At 38.0% G+C, this 26,440-nt stretch overlaps 1 long non-coding RNA gene across 3 annotated transcripts in view; it reads right to left on the bottom strand.

The window, feature by feature from the left end:
* The window catches only part of LOC110472836 (uncharacterized), a 79,238-nt gene that overhangs the window by 41,554 nt on the left and 11,244 nt on the right, over positions 1-26,440 (bottom strand). For all 3 annotated transcript variants that reach the window (XR_014954299.1, XR_014954307.1, XR_014954338.1), the window contains exon 2: positions 25,815-25,901. This is a non-coding gene — a long non-coding RNA (uncharacterized LOC110472836). The remainder of the gene's footprint in view (positions 1-25,814; positions 25,902-26,440) is intronic.

Below are 26,440 nucleotides of genomic sequence, written 5' to 3'. Positions count from 1 at the left end.
AACTTATAAAAGTGTGAAAATGTGTGACCCATTGTCCATCCTGGGTGTAGCCTCAGCCAGGCTCTTCCACTGCCCAAGTGTATCATTTGAAGGCCTTTTTAATAAATACCTACTTTATTCCTTTTACACTGTCTAGCTTCTGCTCCAGGTAGCCTCTCAAGGCATCAGTGGCTGTTGTTCTGAATGTCCACATCACTATTAAACATAAACATGGAGTGTCCCAAGAAAAATGAAACACACTCAGAGCTGTTTAAAGCTCATTTTGATGAAGTGTGTAGTACTCTAATATTTCCCAAGTTAAAACCTTCTGATTTAAGGCTGTTAGCAATAGCATGAGATAAACATATGCAAGTTATGAAGCATTCAGAAAGATTTTTCAAAAGGAAAAAAACAAATACGGAACCCAAATTAATTAACTTGCTTTGAAAGTAGAAGTGTACATCCTGTATTATTAAGTATGCAATTACTGTGTAATGAGGCACAACTGTAAAATATTTAAACTGTTTTTCAATAATTCTGGTTTGGTAAAACTGCAATATTTCTGACAATTCTAGCATTGTTAATATGAGAGGTAGTTCTCCAACAGATGTTTGGAAATGGCCATCATACAATAATCAGAAGGGTTTTTTGCTCTTCATTAAGAGAAGGGCAAAATTTCTGAGAGTGCCTGAGTTAGTTAGAAGTATAAATTTTGCTTTGGAAGACAGAACACGCACAGTGACTACAATAAAAAGTGAGTTTGAATGCTGTTCTTTGTACAAAACTGAAAGACAGAATTCCTTCACCAACTACACTGAATACATTTGAGCTACTCCTCAGACAAAGTCTAGCAGAAAACATAGACAATTTTCTTAAACAAGAAAAGTTTTTAACTGAAATTTTTAAGCATAGGTGACATATAAATGAAAGGCCACCAAGAATTATATTTTTATATCTCAACATTATAATTCTGTTCCTATTTTGAAAAAGCAAGCTGTGAAACAAAGACAATGCACTATTCTTATGTTCTGCTTACACAAGCACAGGTAACACCATAAATTCCAGCCAGTGCTGATCTAGTCCATGGTTAATAATTTCATCTATTTCTTCTGTTCCAATGACAGTACTTAGGCAGTACTTAGATTATAGGTCTAAATTCTGTCTGAGACCTGACTACAGAATTCTGTAACAAAATCTGTGTGGGAAAAGGAAACAGGTCTCATTACCTCAACTCTAGCTGTATGATGTTCCCAATCAGAATTTAGCTTCACAGTTTAGAAAGGCAAGATTATAAAGGTGAAACATGTCAGTACAATCCTCAGAGATGTATAGTGAAAGCCACTGAGAACTAAAAGCACCAAGCTCCAGACAAGGAACCTACCTGCATGCACAATCATGCCATTGGCCTTCTTGGCCACCTGGGCACACATGGGCTCATGCTGCCCTCAAGGTTCTGCTTTCCTTGGCTTCTCTGCATTAATGTGACCCAAATATGGGCACAGGCTCTTGGTCTTGTTGAGTCTCACCCCACTGGCCTTGACCCAGTGATCCAGCCTGCCCAGATCCCTTCTGCAGAGCCTTCCTGCCCTCCAGCACATCAACATTCCCACCCAACTTGGCATTGTCCATGAACAGAATGGGTGCACTCCATCCTCACATCCAGAGCATCAATAACAACCTTAAACAGGACTGATGCCAGCACTGCATCAGCTGAATGCTAAAGAATGGACATACTTCATATGAGGGCTACAAAAGGGAGGCTGGAAGGGGGAAAATCACATATTGTTCACTTGTGGCCCCTTTAGAAGCCTGGGAAAGATTGGTATTCTTTGAAAAGATTAGTATATAGTCATTTAAGAAAATAAACATTAGCTGCTCTGGAATAACCTGAAGATGGAGGAGGAAGATGTTTGACAGGGAGTACTGATGCCTTAAGTTTTGGCTTTTATATTTTTCAGATCCTGTACTGCATTAGTGTGTAACTCTGAACTTCATATAGTGTGTTAGTTAGCTCTCTTTGCATTTGGTCAGATAAAACAATCCTCCCAGGCCTGAGAACCATGGTTATCATCACAGCCTTAGGCCTCAAAAAGTATAAACAAAGGTGACTTGGGGAGGAGCAAACTGGGGGAATTACCTGAAGCTGTAATTGAAAAATTAATCTCTAATATGCAATTAGACCAAACTTTTATCTGTCTGAAAAACTTGTGACTGTCATGTATCTTGGGTGCAGCCTCTGGAAAGCTTTTGGGCTGCCCAAGGTGTGTCTATTAAAGGTCTTTAATAAATACCTACTTTATTACCTACGCTGTCTAGCCTCTGTTCTAGGTAGCCCTTCCAAGGTATCAGTATCAGAACACATCAGGAACATAACAAAGGTGATGAGAACTGTGAAAAGAATCCAATAGCCTTCTTGTAAAGCACAGAACCTCTCAGAGATGAGTCTCTGAGTAAAATATAAAACTTTTTTCAGTTTTCCTGCATTAATAATTCAAAAAGAAGAAATAGCTTTTAGACAAACACTCATAGTACCCCCTACAAACCAAATATATTCTGCATTTGCTACCTACAACACAAACAATACGTAGGTAATGTGAATCCTGGGTGACCAAGTCACAAAACCAGATGTAACACAATGTGACTTGCTGTTACCACAACATGGAAAAAGCCTTTACATAGAAAACCATGATTAAGGAAAATGACTCAGGGAAGTTTAAGACATTTAAGGCATTTGACGACTGCTGAAATCTTTCCACAAATAATTATTAAGTATTAGCTACCAAATTGTCATTCTGTTTGCAGGTAAATCTTTGAGGCCTTGGAGACACTAGGACCTGCACAACGTGTTATTTCCAGCACTGTAAGTATTACATTCCAATGACATATTGCTGCTCCTGGGAAATAGGACTTGGAGGTATTTTATAGCTACATGTTCAGGCTAGCAACAAGTAAGCATTTGAGCCTTTGTTTGGGAAGAGTGGCACAAAAAACTGTGAGTAAAACTGTGAAATTTCATTTGGATGGGTATGGATATCAATTCCTTAATGGATATGTGCATGGACTATTGTCTTTATTGTCATATACTACAGGTATATGTATATACACACAGACTCAGGGTAGCATCAAAATAACTGAATGAGAAAAACCTATGAAGAAATAACTCTGAAATCCTTGAAGAAAGCCAGTCCTTACTCAGAGATCCTATTCAGTCTCAAACCTTCACTTTCCACTCTCCAGGCAGCTGAGTCATAATTCCAGCAACTCTGTCTCACACAGGAAGATGATGAGCAGATGGCCAGATTTGTAAAACATGATTTATCCATCTATCACACCCCATTTTTCCTCTTCAATATCCATCCTGCCCATCCTCCGTGCTCTGTGACTTTGAAGAAACACTGAAGATACCAAACTAACGTTTAGGAATTATCCCTTCTCTATTCTACTTGCACCAGATAGTGCAAAAATCTTTTACCTTGCATGGATATCATCAATGCTAGCGACTGCTTCCAGGTTTATGCCATGCACTGCGTCCTTAAAATGATTTTACCTCATTTTTGATCACAGAAACATTTCAACATCATTCATGCAAGATGCTCTAATTAGCCAAAAAGAGGAGGAAAGACTGAAGGTTGGGTATTTCTAAGTCTGAGAATCTCTTGGACTACTATTACCAACAAGGGGAGTGGTGTGAAGCTGAGACAGGATTTTGCTGTTCTTGTTACCGAGACCATTGCTGAAATAACTTGAAAATTGCTGCTGGTAGCTTGAAGTAAGCATTCAAAAATGCTTCTGTTTTTTTTTTGTTGTTTTTTATTTTTTTTTGTACCAGAAATATAATTGCAGTGAAGAAAGAGATCAAAACACAAAGTGCAAGACAGAGCTTACCAGAGAAGTAGTATCAGCCCTGCTCTCAGCGGTTGGAAAAATGATGGAGACAGGATCCTGAGGTAGTAAGAGTGCTGGCCTTTAGCAGCATTACAAGCAAAATGACAGCTGAAAGAGCTTTGAAAAGTTTATCTTTTGCTGCTTATAACTCATACCAGAATACACAAAGAGCCAAACCCAAACAAAGCACCAATAGGAAAGTCTTAGAATACATTTTTCCTGAGCAGATGACTACAGTTTTTACGGTGTGGCAGAGACGATTCTGCACTCTTGGACAAACTGCTGGATACTCAGAGAAAGCTGGTCATAAAGAGAGACAAATCACTGCTGATGTTTAAACACATCCTAGCCCTTGTATAAAATACACACAACAAAATCAGCTCTAATTGTTCCAGTATCAGTTCAATAAAGTTATTTTATTCCTTCCAATCAATTCTTTCCATATTCACATGGAACTGAGCTTTCAAGCTCAGTCTTACTCACAATACAACATCTGCTTTTTTTATAAAGTTCTATACCTATAATTGGCTTGCTTTCAAGTTCCTAGTCTTTTCTTGAAGTAGAGGTTAATCTTCCTTAGAAGCTTAGCTTTTATTATTGGAAGCCTGCCTTTTATTCGTGTTTAATTTTGCTCAAGGAAGTTGTTTTGCATTTCACAAAAGTGTTTCATGTAACTGCTTTGGAAATCAAGTGGTGATGCTCAGAGCATATTACATTTTTACTACATAAAAATTTCCAGATTTTTTTTTCCCAAGAAAAGCTCAATTGTTTCTGCTTTTTATGCCAGCAGTTTTCCAAATATCAAAAATTGTTGCTGTCCTGTCCTGATTTTATCTGGGATATTGTTAATTTTCTTCCTGGGAGCCACTGTAATCTGTAGTAGTGTGTTTTGGATTTAGAATGAGAATAATGTTGCTAACACGTTGGTTGTTTTAGCTGATGCTAAGTAGAGCTTACATTGAATCAAAGCCTTTTCTGCTTCTCCCATGGCCCCACCAGCCAGTGGGTTGAGGGGAACAAGAAGCTGGGAAAGGACACAGAGGGGACAGTAATATCCCACATCATGGGATATTTTGCTCAGAATATAAACTGTGAGGAAAGCTGGATGAGGGAGGCACTGTTGGGGAACTGGCTGGGCATCACTTGGTAGGGAGTAAGTAATTGCATTGTGCATCACTTGCTTTCTATATTCTATTATCATAATTATGATCATCATTAGAGTGTCTTCTGTTTCTTTCCTATTAAATTGTCTTTATCTTAAAACAAGAATTTTACTTTTTTTTCCCCCAGATCCTCTCCTCCATCCCACCAAGCCTGTATGGTGATTAGCTCTCTGCTGGGTTAAACTATGACAATTGCTTCTTGCTACAGAAGCACAGGAGGGATGATACACGTGTCTAGTAAAGCCTTAGTGACTTTTATAAACAAAAACAGCTGCAGCAGTACAAGCAGCTTTTGTAGGTCATATCCCTAAATTCAGAAAATTCCACCATATGAATGTAATAAATGTAATAAATTCATGAATGTCGGGGTTCATTTAGTGAGCAGGAGACTGTTGCTCTGGTTTGTGGATCCCAGGCAAATTCACAGTCAGCCATTCTGAAATTAAATACCACAGGACAAGATACTAGTTTAAATTCAAGGCAGAGATAAATTCATATAACTTGTTCTAAAATTTCTGAGTGTTAGCTTGAAAAATAAATTCTCCCATTTTGTTTCATGCTGGTGGTCCTGGCTGTCAGATTTAGTGAGTGATTAGCAATACAGAGTATAAAAAGAGCACAGGGGTACAAAGGAAGGTGAAGGCATGCTACCTGATTAAGCCCTCAAACATTGTAGAGCCAGGATGTCACCAAACAGCCAGACTGGATAACCAGGCTGACTGAGAGGAAAATACCACTAACGTAAGGAAAAAAAAAAAAGGCTTTCTCATCTGCTGCAGACTAGGTCTGCTTCTGGAGAGGTATTAATGGAATAGTAGAGAAGCAGACCTGAGCAATTTGGATGCTATTTGTGTAGCTGAATGGGAGACATCAAGCCTCTATGAATCAGTTCCCTGGGCAGCTTGCAGACAGGAGAACTTTCACTTCCCTCTCCAAGCAGGGAGGCTGAGCTATTCTTTTAGCACATAATAAAAGCAGAGACACTGACATGCCAAACACGTCCAAAGGCCTTGGCTGAGGTGATTACTGCAGCCAGCCTTTCACCCTTGCGTGGACTTAAAGAGTCTCAATGTGTGTAAGTTCAGTTATTAAACTGATAACTTGTAAAGTTGTAGCTTATAAAATTTGTAACACAACATGGAAGAAACTTTTATATAGATTCACTTTCAATGGGATCTATTAAAAGACGTAGGTCTTAGAAATCTTTTAAATCTGTTTAAAATCACACAAAACCTCTTACAAATGTATCACCTTTACTCCTCTAATACATAGATAGGAGTGCAAATAATATAACATCCAGGTAAAATGATGTAGACACAGCTGACTGGTAAATTCACACCTGGTATCTTGATTTCTTTGTGTTAAGGGATAAAGGCAAAAAACAAAGAAAAAATTCTGATTATCTCATAGAATATAGAGATGAGATTGGAGTTCACAAGGCACAAGTTCACAGATTTCTATTCTCTTTCCCTGCAGGTAAAAACATTAACAGGATATTGGGGTTCTGAAAGATTTGCCTCTAAGAGTGTACAGCCTGCACTAACAATCTAAACTAACAATATAAACTCAGGCTTGCTACATATTTGAACCTGAGATGTGCTTTGGAAGATAGCCAGCCAATTTAGGAGTATACATTACAGGAATTATGGAAAATAATTTTTAACGGGAAAGAGTTCATTTGTGGAGGAAATGCAATGTAGACAAGCAAAATACAAGCTTCTTATTTTCCTCTTTCTCTGCCTGCAGGTGCTATGCAGCACACAGAGAATACAGGGAGCCAAAATGCTGAGGAGAGGTAAGAAATAAATACAACCAAAATTGGTTGTATTTATTTCTTAATAATAAGAAATGACGAACAGCCTGACAAACAGCTCTCTTTTCAGCTCTGGAAAGCAGAAGTGGTCTCAAACTCCACTGGAACTAAATCACATGAGATCCATTATTCCATCTGAAACACAAAGCATGTGTTAGCACTAAACAACTCCTATGAAATCTGAACTGTATAATTCCTTCTATATGGCCTCCTTCCCTGAGGATTTTTATTTCATTAACAAAAAACAAAACTCTTGTTTAAAAGAAACACACTGTTCAGCACTTCCACTTGAAAAATGCCTTGATCTTAAAGAAAGCAGCCTCATCAGTTTAATGGCTGTTTGTTGATTACTTGCCATTATAATGGACAAAAAAATATGGCTTTGTAAGAGGCAATTTAACCTTTCAATTAAAATACACCTTCTTGTCACTCCCCCATCTTGGTCTCTCTATTTCATTCCCTTTTAGAGATTTATTATTCACCTCCTTTCTGTTCTTACCTGAAAGCTTTTGCCAAGGCACAGTCTGAAGGAAAACAAAGGCTGGTTTCATCCCAGGTGCATGAGGGGACTGTGACAAATGGTCCCAGTGCCTCAGCTCATGGGTAAGACACAGTTAGCAGAAAGGAAGATTTTCACAGCAGCTTAGAAACTGAGGAGGGGACATTAGCATCACATTTTGTGCCTCTGTGTCTCCTGTAGACCAGTTGCCCTTATGGAAAACACTTCCAGTAGAGACAGGTAGCTCAGTACTGCTCTCTGCTGCTTCTTCCAGCTCTTGCAGCCACAGCTTTAAACTGTCCTTGAGAAGAGAAATCCCTCAGGTGTAGGGAAAAAAGCAGAAGATGATCACTTCAAGTGCTTCATTCTATAGTAAAATTAAATTCAAGCCCTCTTCCCATTTACTCCTTCTCCCATCCCAACATGAGACCTGCTTTCTCAACTGTCTCCCCTTTGAATTCTAGAGAGGAAAAAAGGTCTATTTTTCAAAATTTGGTGCTTGATCTCATACAATATTCAAACTACCTTGCATTCACCTTTTCAAAGAAGAATGCACACTGTAAAGAATACACCAGGCATTATTTGTCACTTCCACACACGTTAGTGCATGGTGGCTGACTGCAAATAAGTCAAGCTGGTTTGTTTCTAAAGCAAATGGAAATATGTGGAGGTGGTGGGAGGAAGGATGGAGAGGGAGGGGAAGGGGCAGGGGCAGGGGTGGACAGCTCCCTAAAAGAGCAGAGAACATTTCAAACAGCTGGAAAATACAGCTGGCACAATCCTTCTTAGCATGCTTTGGACAAGAAGACATGACTTGGGGCTGTGAGCTGCTGTGGCTTAAGGAGACACCAGAGAAGATGAATTCAGCCTTACAGTAGGTCTGCAAATGCAACTGGGCAACTGCCAGAACAGAGCAGGGACACAGGAGGAAATAACAGCAATAGCACAGAATTCTCAGTCTCATCCTACCTACTGCTCCAGGGACAGCCACAGCAGAATGGGAAAAGCTGCTCATCTTCATTTCAAGAGTCTCAACACAATCTATCTTGTCCAGAGTGCTGGTTAAGACAGCACATCATATATGATCATAAAGGGCAAAAGAATGGAAGCCAGTGCCTAGCCTACAAATGGAGGTCTGTGCCTTGAGCTAGCACCAATAAAATCTTTGATCAAACACCCTGGCTACCACCAAAGCAGAAAGTTCTGCTGTTAAAAGATTTACAGCTCTTAATAGCACACAAGAGTACAATACGTTGGAAAGTGTTATGAGGGAACATTTGAGGTGGGGTTTCAAAAATGAGACATATGCACATTTAGCCTAATATGCTTTAGTAGCAAGTGTCAGAAAATGCCAAGAAGGTTACTGAATACTGCAGATCATCCTCTTCCTATAGCCATAACCACGCTGAAGTGTTGATATCAATGGTTTCAGAATTGCCTCAGCTGGAAGGGGAAGGCAGACCTGATCACGCAGTGATTTGAACATCCTCTGCCTGATGTGCTTCCAAAGGAGCCTGACCTTGTTAGGCAGGGAACTGCAGGCAACTAAGACATCAGAGAAATTGCTGGCAGTAACAGGAGGCTAAAAACTTGGGTAGGGAAGATCATCTTGAAGCAACTAGACGTAAGAGCCCTAGTTTCAGAGGCAGCTCTTTGACCTGTGTGAAATCCATGCCTGTGAAATGGGGATACCATCTTTTTATCTTTCTACTTAGAGCACGCAACCTCATTAATGTGGGAACCACACAAGAACACAGCAGTTAACTACAACTGAAATCACACAACAGTGCAACACTTGTCACTACACATGGCTTGCTTTGCTGAGACTTCCAGACCCCAGTAAAATGTAAAGCTCAAGAAAGACTAAACTCAGAAATGTTCCTTCCTCAAATCACTGTTTTCTGTTCTCTCTTCCCTTAGAGAAGGGAAAACCCAAAGACAGTACTATATTCTGGTGACCAGGATTTAAAACTCAATTAATAACTCATAATAAGTACTGGATTTATATCTTCATCATGCAAGGTTTGTGCAACAATGGATGGACTGGGATGGATTGGGTTTTTCAGGTAGATTTTTGTTTTGCTCTGAGGCAGGCTTCAGCTCAAGAGCCTGAGACTTTCCAGTTTGCTCTGGGGAGCAGGATTAGTCTCACATTCTGATTTTGAATTCCATTCCCAGCTTTCTGGTTGTTGCTACGTGTGGCTATGAGAAATGCTTTCTGGAGGTTAATGCCTACAGCCTAGACCATTCAATTCCTCTTAATGCAACTTTCATTGCTTCAGTGCTTAGGGGATGAAGAGGATCTTGTTATTGTTTTAATTTTGCACCTAGCATCAACATATATTCCCACACTTATAACAAGAACAAAATAACAGGAAGAAAATTAAAACATGCTGCAAAGGGACAGCTGTTTGGCCTTAATTTATAAATGCAAGTTTTATCATCACTCTAACTGGAAATCTAAATAATAAAAGATAGTAATCAAACATGGTTCTTATTATGCAGCAATAGCTAACATTCCCAAAAACAGAGGCACTGTCCAGAATCTTCTTGATGGTGTTCTGATGTTGGTATCCTGCTATTCATGCCTGAGCAAGAAAAATGACTCCTCACCTTAGAATTCACAGCACTTAAATTCAGAGGAAGTTTAACATTACTCTACCAGGGCCAGGTGCTTTAATAAGTGAGATTTCTTATCAGAGCTTGCATGGGAGGAAAATGGGGTAGAAAACTTTAAGCTATTGTTTTTATTTGCAGCATAACTACATGGACCTCTGGACAAAGCAGGTTTGTGGAATCCAGATTGGTAACACTAGGCTGAAGGGAAGATCAGTCTGAAATAACTTGGAGATCACCAGCTGCCCCATGGGAACATTAATCTAGATGAAACAGATATGCAGTGGCTGCACTAACAATGAAAATTATTAGAGAGAGTGATTCACTGTCCCTTTTTCCTGTTTAGTACCATCTGGCAGTGTGAATATGAGACCAGGAGTAAAAAGTGCAGTTTTGTTCAGTCTGAAAAAAGCTGGCTAACATGAACTGTTTAGAGAAAGGTGCTTCATTGCTTTACAACCATTACTCACCTAGGCTGTTTTCCAAAGCCTTATGCAAAAAGGAAAATGTTAGTTTACAAGGAAGTGATCTCTTTCCCATTCCAAATATAAAGAAGGGAAAAGGGGTTACAGCATGAGCTGAGCCACTCCACACTTGCTGAACCAGTTTTCTGGAAGTTCTCAGGGAACCAGTGACTTCTCTATTTAAACAGTTACAAGCTTTCATTCATTCATTCATTCATTCATTCATTCATTTTTGTTTGGAGGTTGTCACACAGAAAGGACTAACCCTAGAGCCTTTCCTTACTAGGAAGAAAGCAGAAAATACTTTTCCCCTCATTCAGAGACTGTATTTGGACTAGCTGTTAAATCTTAAACCAGTAAACTTTTAAACTATTGCCTTCTTGAGAAGGCCTCAATTTCCTACTGTGCACACCTTAAAATAATCCTCAATATGACACACACTGCCAGCTCAGGAGGAAGGATATGCTTTGCCCTTGCCTAGTTTTCAGAAGAGAGGATGCTGCTTGCAGCAGCCCTGAAGCACTAAACCAGCAGGAGGAACCCCAGAAAACACACAAACTGTTCTTCACACCTCTCGGTAGGTGTTAGACACACAAAGGGATTCATTAATGCTAGTGGAATACATGTTATCTTTCAATTATTTCATCTGTCAGGATCTTTACGGAGGTTTTAATAAAAGTTTCAAAGCATCTCAAACAAATCACTACATTTAATTTTCCACCATATCCAAACTGCAAAGGCCCTTAAACCAGTTCTAAACTTTGCAAACAAGTATGACTTGGTTCTAACACAAAATACCCAGGATGTTAAATGACACAGATGTACTTACCTATTACATCATTTACAAAGCAAAGCACTTAAAACCCAAGAAGTGAATATTAAAAGCCATAATAAATTTTACATTGCCTACATAACAGACATCCATTATTCATATATTATTCACATTTACATAAAAGGAATGCATTTTTCATCGTTACAGGATAACCTTTACTCTGACCTGTGGATTTTCTCCATGTATTTGTTGAACTAGTTTTGGTTTCTAAATTTTTTATATTAAGTGTTACATGGGAAATACTATCACTCATTAACTTTCTGAACTGACAATTTTAATTAGTTCTTCCAGAGGATAGCATTGAACATACAGCTTCATAAAGTGTATAACAGTGTTGATTTATGAAAAAATTATGCATCTCTATTTACATTTGGGAATGATTAAAATATTATTAATGTGTAGATACATCTTTTAAGTTTGTATTGGGATTAGAGCTGAAGGTTGGCTATGAAAATAAGATTTTAATCCTTCAAAAACCCTGACTCTGCATTTGAGCTATAAGTCAAATGCAAAAGAATCTTAATATTCCTTCCAGTCTCCCACTGGATCAGGTACCTGCACAGTCAAACACAAAGGCTCCTTTCTCCCAGCAGCCATATAAATGTTTCCAGTTGTTACTTTAAACAGACTCACAGCACATAATATGTGAATCAGGATTAACACTGATGCCACTAGATTAAATTTGTTTCTTAGTAAGCACAGGAAAGTAGGGTCAAAAGGGATCTCCTTGGTCATCTTTCTTCCTGCTTAAAGCAGTGTAAAATATTTGCATCTTGATTACATCATGCAGAGGCTATAAAGCTGATGATGTTGTTAAGTATTCATCTAATTCTCATTGTTTGTGTTGCCTAAGTACTTCAACATGCTAACATAATTTGGCTATTCCACTGCTTCTAATATGGATTGGATGACATGAAAATTTACCCACAAATCAACACTCATCTTTTAATTACTTGAAATTCTTATTTGTGCTAATGAGATTAAAGGAACCCACTAAGTTAAATATGCAAAATGTTTAGAGGATTACAGCCATAGTACCCATCCTAAATCTTGGAAATGAACATGGATCCATACAAACCCTAAATTTAAATTCATCTGTAGTTTTGGCTAGTCAGACTCAAGATCCAGACACTGTTGAGACAGCACATGATCCCCTAACATTTACCAGCTTTATTTCAACACAGTGCTTACAGTAGTAGTTCCTCTTAGTGCAGTACTTTTAATAATGTTTGGTTTCTGGCAGTTTATTTCTTTTCTGGCATTTTTTCATGTAAGCCTGTCCATACTGAAGCCATAACTCCCTTCTTTATTCTCATTTGTCTTTGCTTGCTGATGAGAATTCTGAATGTAAGAGAGGAAGTTGAAGGGGAAATTAGGAAAAAAATCAATTAAAGGACAGCAAAAATGCTCTGAATGAAAGGTGTAAAAAGATGCAAGTCAATAGAAGAGAAACCTATCAATTTCCTTATTGTGACTGTATTAGAAAGCTGTGGCTTCTGCTTGCCAAAAGCATGAAATCAGTCATTCTTTCCTTTATCATTATAGATTATGGTGACATGACTTAGGTACGGTAAGAGGAGAGATCTAATTACCAACTGATGAGTCATGCTATACAATTTTCGTTGTAATCAGTCATGTTCTAAACAGAATTCAACTTGCATCCTGGTAATTATCCACTGTGGATGGAAAGATGTGATGATTTATTTTTCAAACTGGCAGTGTCATCTGATATATTACAAAAAAAACTACAAAAAGAAGTAACTGTCTAACAAAATATTTACACAGCATGAAAAATACCTTCATTTCTACAGGTATCACAACCCCAGATTTCAGTCCTGAATGTTAATGGTCATCTCAGAGTCCACCATTTCCTATATGAGCCCACAACACCTTTTCCCAGTATGTCCCTTCACATTTTATACTGAATTTAATGTGCAATTTTATTGCCCAGTCTTTCAGTCTTGCAAAATCCTTCATCTGTTCTTCAGTTTGATAAAACTTTGTATCTTCACCACCTCTCATCCCTTTTTATGTCTTCTGAGAATACCATGACTGCCACAACATGCAACAGACAGCCAAGCAAAACTCTGACTTTTCTGTTGTCTTTCATTCCTATTTTAACTGATTCTTTATCCATGATTATTTACCTCATCCACTGCCAGCCTGATTTTCTTACAAGCCTTTGCCAAAAGCTCCTTAAAATTTAACTAGGCTGTACTAATAAATTCATTCTTATGCATGTTTGTAGTCCCTTCAAAGGAGGCCAAGAGGCTTCTAAAGCTGAACTTTAAAGCAGTCATGATGACTCCTCACAAGTAGGTCATGTATTTCCATGTTTACATTCATCATTTATAGTTTTCACTAATTAGCCTGTGAAAATGATCAAGCTTAGAGGCCCTCTACACTGCTGTAAAGACTGGTAATATTTTTCAGTCTTCTGGTACCAAAGAAATTTAAGCCTTCCCAGCAATGTTACTAAATCCACTCACTCACCTGCAATCACCTTGCCTTGCAAATACCAACTGATTCTAGTTTTCTGTTTGTTACTGATCACTTGGTGTATTTTTCATGTACCTTTTCTTATGACCGCTTCAAACTTTCATTCAATTCTCTGATGGTTCTGATACTTGCTTCAAACTTGGGCTCCATGAAGTCATCCAACAAAAAACGTTCCACAGAAAACAGGCTGCTATTGAAAATACGAAATTCAAACACTGTAAGTAGATCATGAAGCAGATATGGCCACCTCATTTGTTTGCTGTAAGACTTGTGCTACCTCTGATAAATACCGAGTGGCATTTATCACCCAAATCTACCAGCAGATAGAGGCAGAATGGCCCCAAACACCTTGAGTCCTCCTCATAATGCAACGTTTGTTTAAAGACCTTACCTTACCTTAGACCAGCTTTGGATTTTGACCTTGGTAATGTTGTGTCATACACTGGAGCCCTTTTGGAGCAAAGCAAGTGGATTTGCCAAGGAAACTCAGCCACGAGTAGAGAGAAATTCACCTGCAAGGCAGCCTGGAAGAAGAGGCTGGAGACAAGAGGCTTGGTCAATCCAATCCCAGCTCTGAACAGAAGCACAAACAAATGCTTCAGACACCCCTGTTTGGCTGAATCTTGCAAATCTTGGTCTCCTGCAGAGCCTATAAAGAGAATATGTTTGACTCAGTGCCTAATTTCTACATTATTATTATTCGGAGAGATAGATTTTAACTTCTGTGATTCAGATTCTCCTTCATAAAACATTGGGATCAGAGTCCTGCCCTGTACCTCAGGGGGAAAAACACATTAAATATTTTAAAATGTTCCAATATAGCTCCTGGAATGGAGCTCTCAAAATTAATGCTTTACAGGGAACTCGGAGAATTAAGAGCAATTAGTTATGTTAATTGCTGTATTTTGTAATTTCGTGCACATTTCAGGAAGTTTCTTGTTCAGCTCTGTTGAAGAATATTTTAAGTTATCTAAGCCAGCTTAGACAAGGAGCCTGTTCTAAAATCTAGACTGAAAATGCTAAGAAAATTATAGTGTTTGGGTACATTGGCATTTTATACCAATTTTACACTAGATGCTCATAAAGAGAATGTGTGTGACAAAATGAAATGTAATGAATTTTTTTCTTTATATTGGAGAAGTTTAAGACTTGGAGACTCAGGCTGATTTTTATTTTATCATATAAATTTGATCTTCTCTAATAAATATAAAGTTATTATAGAGTTTATAAAATAGGTATTATTATTTACTTAATGGCCCATAACAACTTCCACAGAGAATTTATATTTCACAGATCATTGACTTGATAGATTGTGACAGCTCTTCTGAAAATGTTCTGGTCTACTGGGTCATTACAGATAGCATGAACAGACAGTAAATCTGTGTCCTAAATATCCCAGTAATATTATGTTCAAAACTTTTAAGTGAATGGGATAAACATTTATTTTATTTTTAAAAGACAAAACAGCATGAAGCACATTACAGACTATTTGCTAGCAAGTGCTTGAAAAAGACATGTTGCAAATTATGTTTTGTGTAAAAACACAAGTGTTTTTACCTATGCACTGTTGAAAAAAAGCAGACATGTCACAGGAGATAGTTTATTCCTCTATCTCAGAGAACTTACACTGAAAACCCTCATATCCCAAAGATATCCCCTGTTGGTTTCATACACAGTAGTGAGTAATCTCTCTGGATTTTGATAATTACAAGATATTTAGTCCCATTATTACAAGATATCTAGCCCTGAAGACCACATGTAACCTTCCTGTCATGAACTGCCCATTGCTTTCACAGAAATTATTTTCACAGGCACCTCTTTTTTCTCACATGATTTCAGACTAGTTTTGGGAGGCAGAGAAATCCTTTAGCAAATGAGAAGGAAAACATTGAGCAGAAAGGCTGTGGTAATATATAATCATGAAGCACCACTTCTAGACAAGGTGTAAAATTTGAAGATCTGTTAGACTGTTTAAAATAAAGAGGAACACTGATGATGTCCTCTTAGGATCCTCTTACTGATGTCCTCTTAGAAACTGGCTGAAAAAAACCTTTTCTTTTTCCTTTTGAACTTCACGATAAAATAATTCCTCCAGCTGCTATCCCATATTGTCAAAAGTGGATAATCTAAACTAGAAGCTGTTTGCTAAAGTAAGACATAATGAAAAGAGTGAGATCTTGAATTCTAGTGCCAAGAATGGCACCGCTCAGCCACCAGTTTAAATTCCAAAACCTCAATTACTACTTACAAATCAGATCCACAGCAACAACCCACAACAGAAGCATGCAAACAAAGCACCAGATAGAAAGATATGGAGGATGGAATATATTAAAAAAAAAAGTCAGTGAACAATAGCAGGTGAAAAAGAGGACAAATTTTTGACTTGAGTAGGCTTAGATTCAGGAGAGCAGAGATTTAGCACTTGGCCTAAGGCTGATGCTGATTTCCTCAGAACAGCTCTCCACCAAGCACTCCTGAGGAGCAAATCAGTTTAGAGGCATGTAACCAACCTCTTCTTATGAAAGGTTAAAAAGAGGGTGATTCTAAACCAGCTGCTGCTTGGGAGTAGAGAAATGCCAGGGGAACAGAAACACTATTAATAACAAAAATGGTAACAGAGGGGTGGAGAAATTGTAGGCTGATATATACTGAACAGCTCAGAAATATAAATGTCAACTCTTTAGGAGTAGAGGAAAGCATCTCCTCTGTCAAAAAATACTGTTGTCTATTTCTGTCTCTCATAATGAAGCCCTATCATGGCACAACCAAAAAGAAAAAAAAAACCAACAAATTTTAGTATTTTTATGTTTATGTTGACAAACATAAACATAAAAATAGCAGCTAACTTAAAATTAGTTCAGATTAAATTAACCAGTAAGCATCTGATGGAACAGGCTGAAGTACCCGTGATTCACATCTGGACATTTGGCAGACATCCCGTCTGTACTTTTATACAAAACACAGTGCCACAACCAGCTCTCGTCCTCCCCTGTCTGCATTTTAAAAAGCAGAGCTGCCCACCAGCTCTCCATGCAGGCAATACATGCTGGCAGTGCAGCAGCTTGCAGGCAGACCTAAGCAGGAAGAGGTGCTCCCCAGAACCCCAAGAGAGGCAGTGACATCTTGAGAAATATAAGACTTCTTCTCTACCTTTTTTCCCCACAATTTCTCACTGTTAAACCCTCAGAGAGCTGCATGCTCTTTGGGCTGACATTAGCTACTGTTGCCCTGATTCTTAAGATTTTCTAAAGCCTTCTGAATTTGCATTCTGTTAGAAAACTTTCTCACACAATTTTCTATAAACAACGTATTTTTTTGCACTCCTTCATGGGGGTGGAGAAACTTGATGTACTGGTGGTTTGTCCAATGTCTTTGGAGAGGTGGCCCATTCACTCTCCAATCCACTGTCACCTTTGGAAAAGTATAAAAGTTGGAATCAGAGAATAAACTTCCTTCTTCTTTACCTTGCAAACAGCAATGGCTCGTGTTGTGCTTTCACGTGTCCTATAGCAACAAGCTACCTTTACTCTTAGCACAAGGTCCAACTTCAGCTGCTGATTTTCTGCAGAGTTCCCACTCTGGTGTGAGGCATTTCACACTGAGGCACCAGAGCACGCATCTTTTGGAAGAGGATGCAGCAATTTCAAACTCTGCATTTGAATTTTCCCTTGAGAGACTGGTGAAGTTTCATGCAGAATATTTCTATTCTGTACCTAACAAAGCAAACATCATGCTTCTACTAATCACTTACACTGGCTCACTGAGCTCTATCACGTGCATGGAAAACAGTATTAACCAGTCCTTAGTCTTCCTCTATTTTTAGTATTGTTGACCATATGCTTTGGACCATATTACATTTTATTTGGGTCAATGTATTTACAGACAGGACCTAGGTAAGGAGGTAATAAAAACAGATGAAGCAAGACTTTGGTGCAGTTACCAACTTAAAAAAAACCCAGATTTTAGCCTTTCTTCTCCTTGGAAATTATGAAATAAGAATGCACCAAGCTTTCATCTCAGAAGTGGAGAAAAACAGAATAGAAAGTACCTGCTCTACATTCTTTTAGACAGGACATCTTTTAGACAGGATAATAGACCTGAGGTGTTAGAATGGCTAATCGGATGATTTTCTCCATACTTCACCAAAATCCCACTTGCATTGTCTTTTACACTTTTGGCCAAGAGCCATGACTACTGCTTATTTTCCTGGGCAACTGAGCTGACTTTTACACTGCCTGACCTGTCTGTGCTCACTTTGGGCAGCACATGGGATTTGGCAAAAATAAACTGAGTAGCCCCATCACAGCCACTTGGGACAGTGAAATAATGGGGAGGTGATTCTTTTACAGAAATTGATTTATGCGACAGATTTTGTCCTTGTTTTTGTCTAAGAATGTTTCATGGCTGGATTTCATGCTTCTGAAATGTGATTATTATTCAGAATTTATTGCATATAAGAGGAGCTGCATAGTTTGTAGGTTTGTAACTTTTGACCATCACATTTATCTTGAAAGAGTGCTCTTCAGTAAGGCTCATTGCTCATATTGGATAGTTGAAATCTAATAAATACCAAAAGGTAAAAGTCTTCCAGTGGCTCTGCATAGGTGAGGGGGACACTGGGCAACAGGCAGATCTACAGAGTTTTAGAAAAATTCCCAATAAGGGCAGTGCTATCCTTTACTAAAGTCTGGGCTCTCTGAGGGAAGATTGACACAAAGATCCAATTCATCAACACATCTTGTGAGTTTTTTCTGTTTGTAACCAGAAAAATAAAATTTAATTTTACTATCACACCCACAGATAAATGTCTGCATGTGTTGTGACACATTTGTGACACAGACATTTGCTGTGAAGAGTGATATATCCAGATCCTGTTTTGATGTCACTGTGGTCCAACTGCAGCTGGGATTTCCTCACCATCTCAGCTGTGGAGCACATTTCTATGCACACTCTTGGTTACTTTTCTAGGGCCACTTTTCAAACCTGACATTTTTTGGAGCAATGAAGTTCTGGACACGTTATCAGCACGTATCCCACAGGTGTCAGTCCTTCCCTCACCTGTCAGGCATCAGTGCTGCAGCCCCTCCTCTGCCTGCTGCCATCCAGGTTTCTGTGGAGCCTCGTCCCTGGTGCAAGTGTCACGGGCAGGCCAGACACCAGGAGGACAGCAGGACAAGTGACATTGCCTCTGTTTTCTGTAGCTCTTTCTAATGTTATTAGATATATACTGAACAGCACAGAAATATCAATGTATTAACAGCTTCACCGGGCACCACACATCTCTGCTGGAACAGCTATTTTTAAGTGCCTCTGAAAACATCTCCCCGTTCTTCATAACTTTTAAATACCTCTGAAAACATCTCCCCCTTTCTTCCTAATTTTTAAGTACCTCTGAAAACAAATCCCCCTTTCTTCCTAATTTTTAAGTATCTCTGAAAACAAATCCCCTTTCTTCCTAATTTTAAATACTTCTGAAAACATCTCCCCTTTCTTCCTAATTTTTAAGTACCTCTGAAAACATCTCCCCTTTCTTCCTAATTTTAAATACTTCTGAAAACATCTCCCCTTTCTTTAATTTCTAAATGAACTATAGGAAAAACAAAAGAGTAGTTTTACATCCCCACAACAAAGAAGAAGCCTAGAACCTACTGAGGAATATATTTCTTCATTTTATTTAATTAAGCTTGTCCCTGTCAGGATTCCTGATACTCATTTTTTAGGTTTTCCTTCCTAGGTAAAAACCTGTTACAACATTTATATGACAGGAAGAAAAATATTTGTTAGGCATGTAGTTAATCACTTAAATTCATGACTGCAGCCTCCCCTAATTTTTTTTTTTAAGCAATGATACTCTTTTTTTGTTCTGCAGGTTTTGATCTAGGATTATTTTGAACCAACATCTGTTCTCTCCTCAGGAGAAAAAGTAATAACAAATACAATTTCACAGTTGTCCATATAGGTAAACTCTGTGTTCCCCGCCTGAACATGTACAACTTCAAAAATTTTGTGAGTGACAGTGAGAAGTAAATAAATTACATATCTAAAAACTATCCTTGCTTTGTCTTGTTCTGTGTTAATATTTTGTAGAAGGAAGATTTCAGATGATCATCACATAATCTACTTAGCAATTGCATACTATTTTAGTGAATGTCTAAATTATTTTTTTATTTGCTATAAATATTTCATCTTTACACAGATTTTACATTGCAAGACTGTAGAAAACAAAGAAAAAAATAAATAGGAGGTGATAGGATTAAAAAAAAAATAAGGAAAAAATGTGCAGGACTGCTTGGGGAAGGTTGTAGTTATCAAAAGCTTTCATTTTTGACAACTGTGTATTTCATCTCTTGGCTGCAGGCTTGCTGAGGTAGGAGCTGTCTCCTGCTGTGTGGCTGTACAATGGTTTAGTGCACTTGGGCTTCTCATCTGGGGTTTTTAAGCTCTAGTAATGAGGATAAAACTTATTTAAGAGATAGGGACGTTTTATTGCAGCTGTCAGTTATGCTTGAATAGTTCAGATCAGTCTTCAGGGTTTTGCTTATCTGTTAACTTAATGCAACAGGCAAAGAAATCTGGAAAATAGATACCTGATATAACCTATCTACAAGTATTCTGTAGCCAGGTGGGTGTTGTTCTGGGAAAAGAGACCAAGTGACAGAACAAGAAGAAATTGCCTGAAATTGTGCCAGGGGAGGTTTATACTGTATACTAGAAAATATTACATCATCAAAAAATTGCCAAGAATTGGAACAGGTTGTCCAAGAGAATGGTTGAGTCACCAACACTGGAGGTATTTTAAAGAGGTGTAGATATGGCACTTATGCAGATTTTAGTGGTGGGCTTGGCAGTATGAGGACTGGACTCAAGGGTCTTTTCCAACCTTAGGGATTTTGTGATTATATGATTCTCTATTTACTTTTTGTTAGTCCAGTTTGAACTCTGGTTTGTCCTTGTGTAAAATTAGTATCAGAATTATCAGCATGTTTACCACAACTTTTTTTTTGGATGACAAAAAGAGGTAAATGAACGATTTCTAGATTTAAAACTGGGCAGTATCCATTTCAGTTGATTACAGATCACTTCCACTTCTTGTGAGCTGTTGTGAAAATGATTGTCTTCCCTCCCGGGAAGGCTGTGGGACTGGGGACAGACCATGGCATGAGGAATTCTTCCTGCCCACAAAGTCCAGTGCAGCCTTCTGCAAGAGGTGAAATGTTCCTGCAACAGAGCTCAGATGGTGCTGCTTGGGTTCTGGGGAACATTTTTCCAGTGGGATAGGCGAGGGCAAACCAAGAATAAGAAAGCCTGAAGGGCATCTGAGGTGACACAGAGGAGTCTGCTGAAATAACAGCCAGCCAGGGAGCTGGGGTGGCACAACATCACCCCTGGGATACAGAGGGGCTGCACAGCATTTTTCAACTAAAAGCTGAATACTACTGCACTGGGAATCAGTCTTAAAGACTGCTCCACCAGGACAAAAAAAGGGCATGGGGCAGTTTTGTTCACAAACCTCTTATATGAATTTCAATTTACTCTAAGCTTTTCCAGTACCAAAAAGAGTTCAGAGGTATGATGTGGGGTGTCTACAATGTGCAATCCTGCTAAACTCTGTATTTTGACATTCAAAGCCCTTTCTACTGTGTGTTTATTTCAAGGAAATGGTCCAAAGAAGGGCACTGATCCACTGATCTCCCCGCTCTCCAAGCTCAGGAACCTATAAAGAGTTGCCTTGTCAAAATTGTGATTAAAGTAAAGAGTTTGGAAGAAGGCATGCCATAGGAAATGGAAGTGAATTTCTAACCCTTGGGTATCCACAGACTTCTATGAACAGGACCTAGCTGCAGGGAACATAGCTAAGGCAACATTCAGGCTGACCTGTAATAAAGATTATCTCTTGCTTGGATGTTTTTTTAAAAAGTTTATAAATCAAAAGTAATTTGGAAAAAAAAACAAAAACCAACAAAACACCAGTAAAATCACCAAAAGAGACAACTATATCAGACACAGAGAATTAAATCATCTGTTAATAAATTCAGGTCAAAGTTATCACTATTGAAACCACAAATTTCTTTCACATTCCTCTATTATTGGAAACATTTTAAGCTTTATTCTTTTAGCTTTTTAGGCAGTTACTTATCTGGGCTTTGGGAGCCACACAATTAATTGGAAGGGTTTGAACCTGTATCTTGCATCTCCCAGGAGTGTGCCCACAACCATTACTCTGAGGTGATTTTCTCCTGTTTCCTGCTGTTACTTTTCTAGCTGGTGTGAAATGCTTAAAAAGTCATTGAAAGTGAAAGAAATCACCAGGTGATGAGGACAACTTTATGAGTCTCAAGGATGGGACATGGATCAGCAAGGATACAAAGGATCTAGAAGCCTGTGGAAAGATGAGGCACTCACCTGAAAGCTGAGAACTTTGGATTGTGATTAAACCACAAAACCAAACCAAAAAAAAAGAAAAAAAAAAAAAAGGAACAACAAAAAAAACCCAAAACCCCCCAAAACAAACAAACAAACAAAAGAGAACATCAACACTTCCTTTTACAAAGGGCTTCGAATTTTGCATTTCTCATATTAAAAAAGAAAAAAAGAGGAAAACCTAAAAACTAGATCTTTCTAGTAGAAGCAATAGCATCATGAACAGCAAAATTTCTAAACTGAAAAACTTATAAAGAAGAGCTGAGGGAATTTGGCTTGTTCAGCCTGAAGAATAGACTTAGGGGTGGCTTCATTCAGGTTTGCACCTCCCTAAGGAGGGCAGCAAGGGGAAGTTCTGATCTCCCTCTCTGGGGACCAGCAGAGCACACAAGGAAAGGGTGCATCAGTGGCTGCACCTTCACTGAGAGAGAATTTGGTCACTGGAATGGCCTCCCAGGCACCAAGCCTGTCACAATTCAGGCAGTGTCTGGATTTCTTACTCACATAATTTAATTTTAGGTAGTTCTGTGAGGAACGGGGAGTTGTACTTGATGATCGTAATGGTTCCTTCCTAACTCAAGATATTCTGTGATTTTATGATGCTATCTATGATCTACAGTTTCTTTAAAGTTTTATATAATCCAATAGTTCACTACTTCATGCTACACAATTATGTCTATTAATTGCATTCAACATATTAAGAAGAAGAGTTAAATTATTTCCAGGCCCATGCAGGAAGTGGGTCATTTGTCTTAGCAAATGAACCATTAGATAAGATAGAAAGATCAATGTTTCAGTTCTTCACAATATTGATACAAAACCAAGATTAAGCCATTCCGAAAAATTATCCTGGTTTTAAAAGTTTCTATTGAGCAGAAAGTCTCTGTAGAGATGGGAGAACAGAGAAATGACTGACTATGATCTGGAATTAAAGAATATTACAGACAATACTGTATTATCAGACTATCTTCCCACATGAAGTTTTCCACAGAACAAAATATGAAAACAGATGAGTAACTCCCAACAATACATCAAAAATTGTGATCTAAGTTAATTTAAAGGGTTTTGGTAGCTTTTTAAAAATTCTCTAGCTGTTAATGATAGACAAGGAGAGGCAGAAGGAAATTCAAGAAATGAGGAAGGCCAAATGGTTATTGCAAAGTAAAAAGGAGCTTTATGTAGTACAGACTCAGAAGAGAACAGGACAATGTTATTTTTTCAGAGATCCTACAGAGCAACTAATTGTATTACTGTCATTTAATTTCTTAGGGGGGGAGAAGAAAAAAAGGACATTGAAATGTTAGAAATAAAAAGAAAATCTAACTTAAAAATATTATCATAGATTGCCCTTTACAGTTCAGTTCTCAGGACACAGTAATTTTATTTCCATGAACAAGATACTAGGCAGAAAAGTTATATAAAATATCCAGTTATTAGTCAAAATTCCAAGAGTACAATGAAGACAGACATGGACAGCAGTTTCTGCTTCAATCAAAATTGTGGTAAGAGAACTGGCCTGAAGCTATCTGGCCATAAAAACTTTAGAAAAATTGTTCCCTTTCTTGCCAACTCTAGTGAGCAAAATATCTTCTGGAGAGACTGAGAACAAATAAGGTGCCAACAGGGAAACAAATGGATTTAACAGCATTACAGAGTGACCCATGAATTAAACCTATGCCTCAACTTTTGAGTTACATTTACATAGACTGAAGAATCCTTAACATAGAGACTGCCACGAGGACCAGATGTTTCCTTTTCTTAGTCCACACACACAAAAAAAATCAACTGAATCTATTTGGACTGCATGTGTGTTAGGACAACATTCTTCAATTATCAAGAAGGATGAAAGAACTTTTAATATGAGAAGCTGTCGTCTGGATGAAGCTTAGAAGACACCTCTTTATCGAAATCAGATTTTTAAAGACAATTTCAAGTACGGTTACAAATCTCAAGAGAGAGTTTCATAAAGGAACTGTCTTATCCCAAAGTACTGTGACTACAGCTGCCTGCAGCTCTGAAATACCAACTAGTGGAACTTGACTCTTTTCAATGAAAATATCTCAGCACAGCTATATTTCCTGGCTTACACATTGACATGCTCTGGATGAGAATTAGAAATATTTCAAGTGATTATAGTACTCATGCTTTTACTTTTTCAGAAATATACCAGGAGCATTTACCAGTGTTTAGAAGAACCTCTGCACAGATCTGAAGAAAAAATCACCTGAATGTTTCACTATTTTAGCTTGCCTCTTTTATTTTAACCTGTCATTGTATTGTATAAAAATTCAATACTCATGTGATAAACTTTACTTTAAAATATTTCTATTACCTACAATAAGACTGGTAACAATTTGTTTTTCCAGTAACAGATATTCATCAGGTACTTTGTTTAGATAGATACATGCATCAAATAACTGTTATATTAAAGAACTAAGCCATCTGTTAGTGGCTGACAACACAACAGAGCCATAATCACAGAATAAAAAATACTGCAAAAAAATGACAGATCTGAATCTATAATGCAAGCACAAGGTCCAGACAAAACTGATAAAGAATTAAACAGAGCAGCAAGTTCACTAAAATCACACCCTTATTTGGACAGAATAATAGCAAAGCCCTGGCTCCACATGTAGGTCTGTCCCTAAACATCAGCTGGTGGAGGGCTGGATATCCCCAGACAGCCTCTGGAAATGTGTATAAATAAATAAATAAATAAATAAATAAATAAATATATATATATATATATATATATATATATATATATATATATATATGGCACAAAGTAGAACATTGTCTTGCCTTAGCGATTCCCAGACTCCTGTACACACCAGATTGCTTTCTGCTTTTGAAGGACATAATTTTCCATTGATTAAAATTAATCAGAAAAATATTTACATCATCATTTCATGAAATTGCATATTTTTGGCTCTAAATATGTTTTTTTTCCACAAAATGCTGAACAATCTCAAAACTAGCAAATACTTTTCATGGAAAGTAAAAAGAGAACAGTGTGACACCCTGAAAATGCAGTCTTATGAATAACAATGATACAAATTATGCCAAAGGAATATTTCCAAGTAAGAATCCTTCCCTTTCAGCAGTAATAACATGGTGGGTAATGCTTTTCATGAAAAAACGGTAATTAACCAGCTTTACTTCGTAGTAAAGATATAAAACAAGGTTCACAAAGATACCCAAAAAGTCTAGACAAATTCACTAAAATGCAGGGAATTCCTCACACATTAAAATGTGTGCATTAGCATTCAGACAGGGACTCTCATCTGAAGCTTTTGAAGAAGAACCTTTCAACACCTAAAGTGCAGGGCATATATTTGTGCCTAACTGAACTTATTGGAAATAAACTCTTCATGATCTCTTTATATTAAATTTAAATTTTAAAAAAGATCAAACACAAACAGACCACCCCTTACAAAAAAAAAAAAAAAAAAAAAAAGGCAAAAATACACAAACACACATCCAAACAAACCATCACATCAACTCAATTACATTTCTATGTGTTCTGCAGAAAATGCTGCTACAACAGTGCTCATTGCTGGACAGTTCTGCCCGAGGACAGCAGGGAATGTCACTCACCAAAGGTGCCAACACACTTGTTTGGTGGCACACTGTGGCTGCATACCTGGGTGCATTTGGGTTTCATCTGGCCCACAGCTGGCAAGCCTTCTGCTTGGTCTGTCCTTCCACTTGTGCCAAGATGCACACCAGTCTGCAGAGAAAAATTCATAAGGATTAAATGTGGAGCCCTCTAAAATGCCAACAGTGCTGCTTTAAAACACCTAGCACTAATGGACATCATTGAAACCCAGACCTCCATACAGCTTGCCCAGTTTGTTCCACCCCAAAGTTAACCCACAGAGTTAATTTACAGGAGGCACTGTGTAGTCACTAAGTATTCAGATATTCACAAAAATAATATGCAATTGTTAAGTAGATATGTGATGATCATCTGAAATCTTCCTTCTGCAAAACATTAAAACAGTTTCTTGAAAAAATGGCAGTTCTTGGCTATTTTTTTTTTTTTTTGTGGAATGCTTTCTATTTTTTTAACAATGACCGGAAGGTTCTGCTGGTACAAAGCAAATTTTGTAGTGAAACTAAACAAAACAAACCACAAAAATAGCTTCCAAGCACCAACACAAAAATAGCCTCCAATTCCCAACCCCAATGCCAAACAATCAGAGGAGGATTTCAGGGCATTCACTGATTAACCCATTCTGCTGGCTTGGAGCCCAGACTTGGGTGGAC

This window comes from Lonchura striata, chromosome 1 (genome assembly GCF_050655825.1).
Source record: "Lonchura striata isolate lonStrDom1 chromosome 1, ASM5065582v1, whole genome shotgun sequence".
Taxonomy (NCBI): Eukaryota; Metazoa; Chordata; class Aves; order Passeriformes; family Estrildidae; genus Lonchura; species Lonchura striata.
Note: the sequence above shows the minus strand (reverse complement) of the source record. Positions and strands in the feature narration are given on the sequence as shown.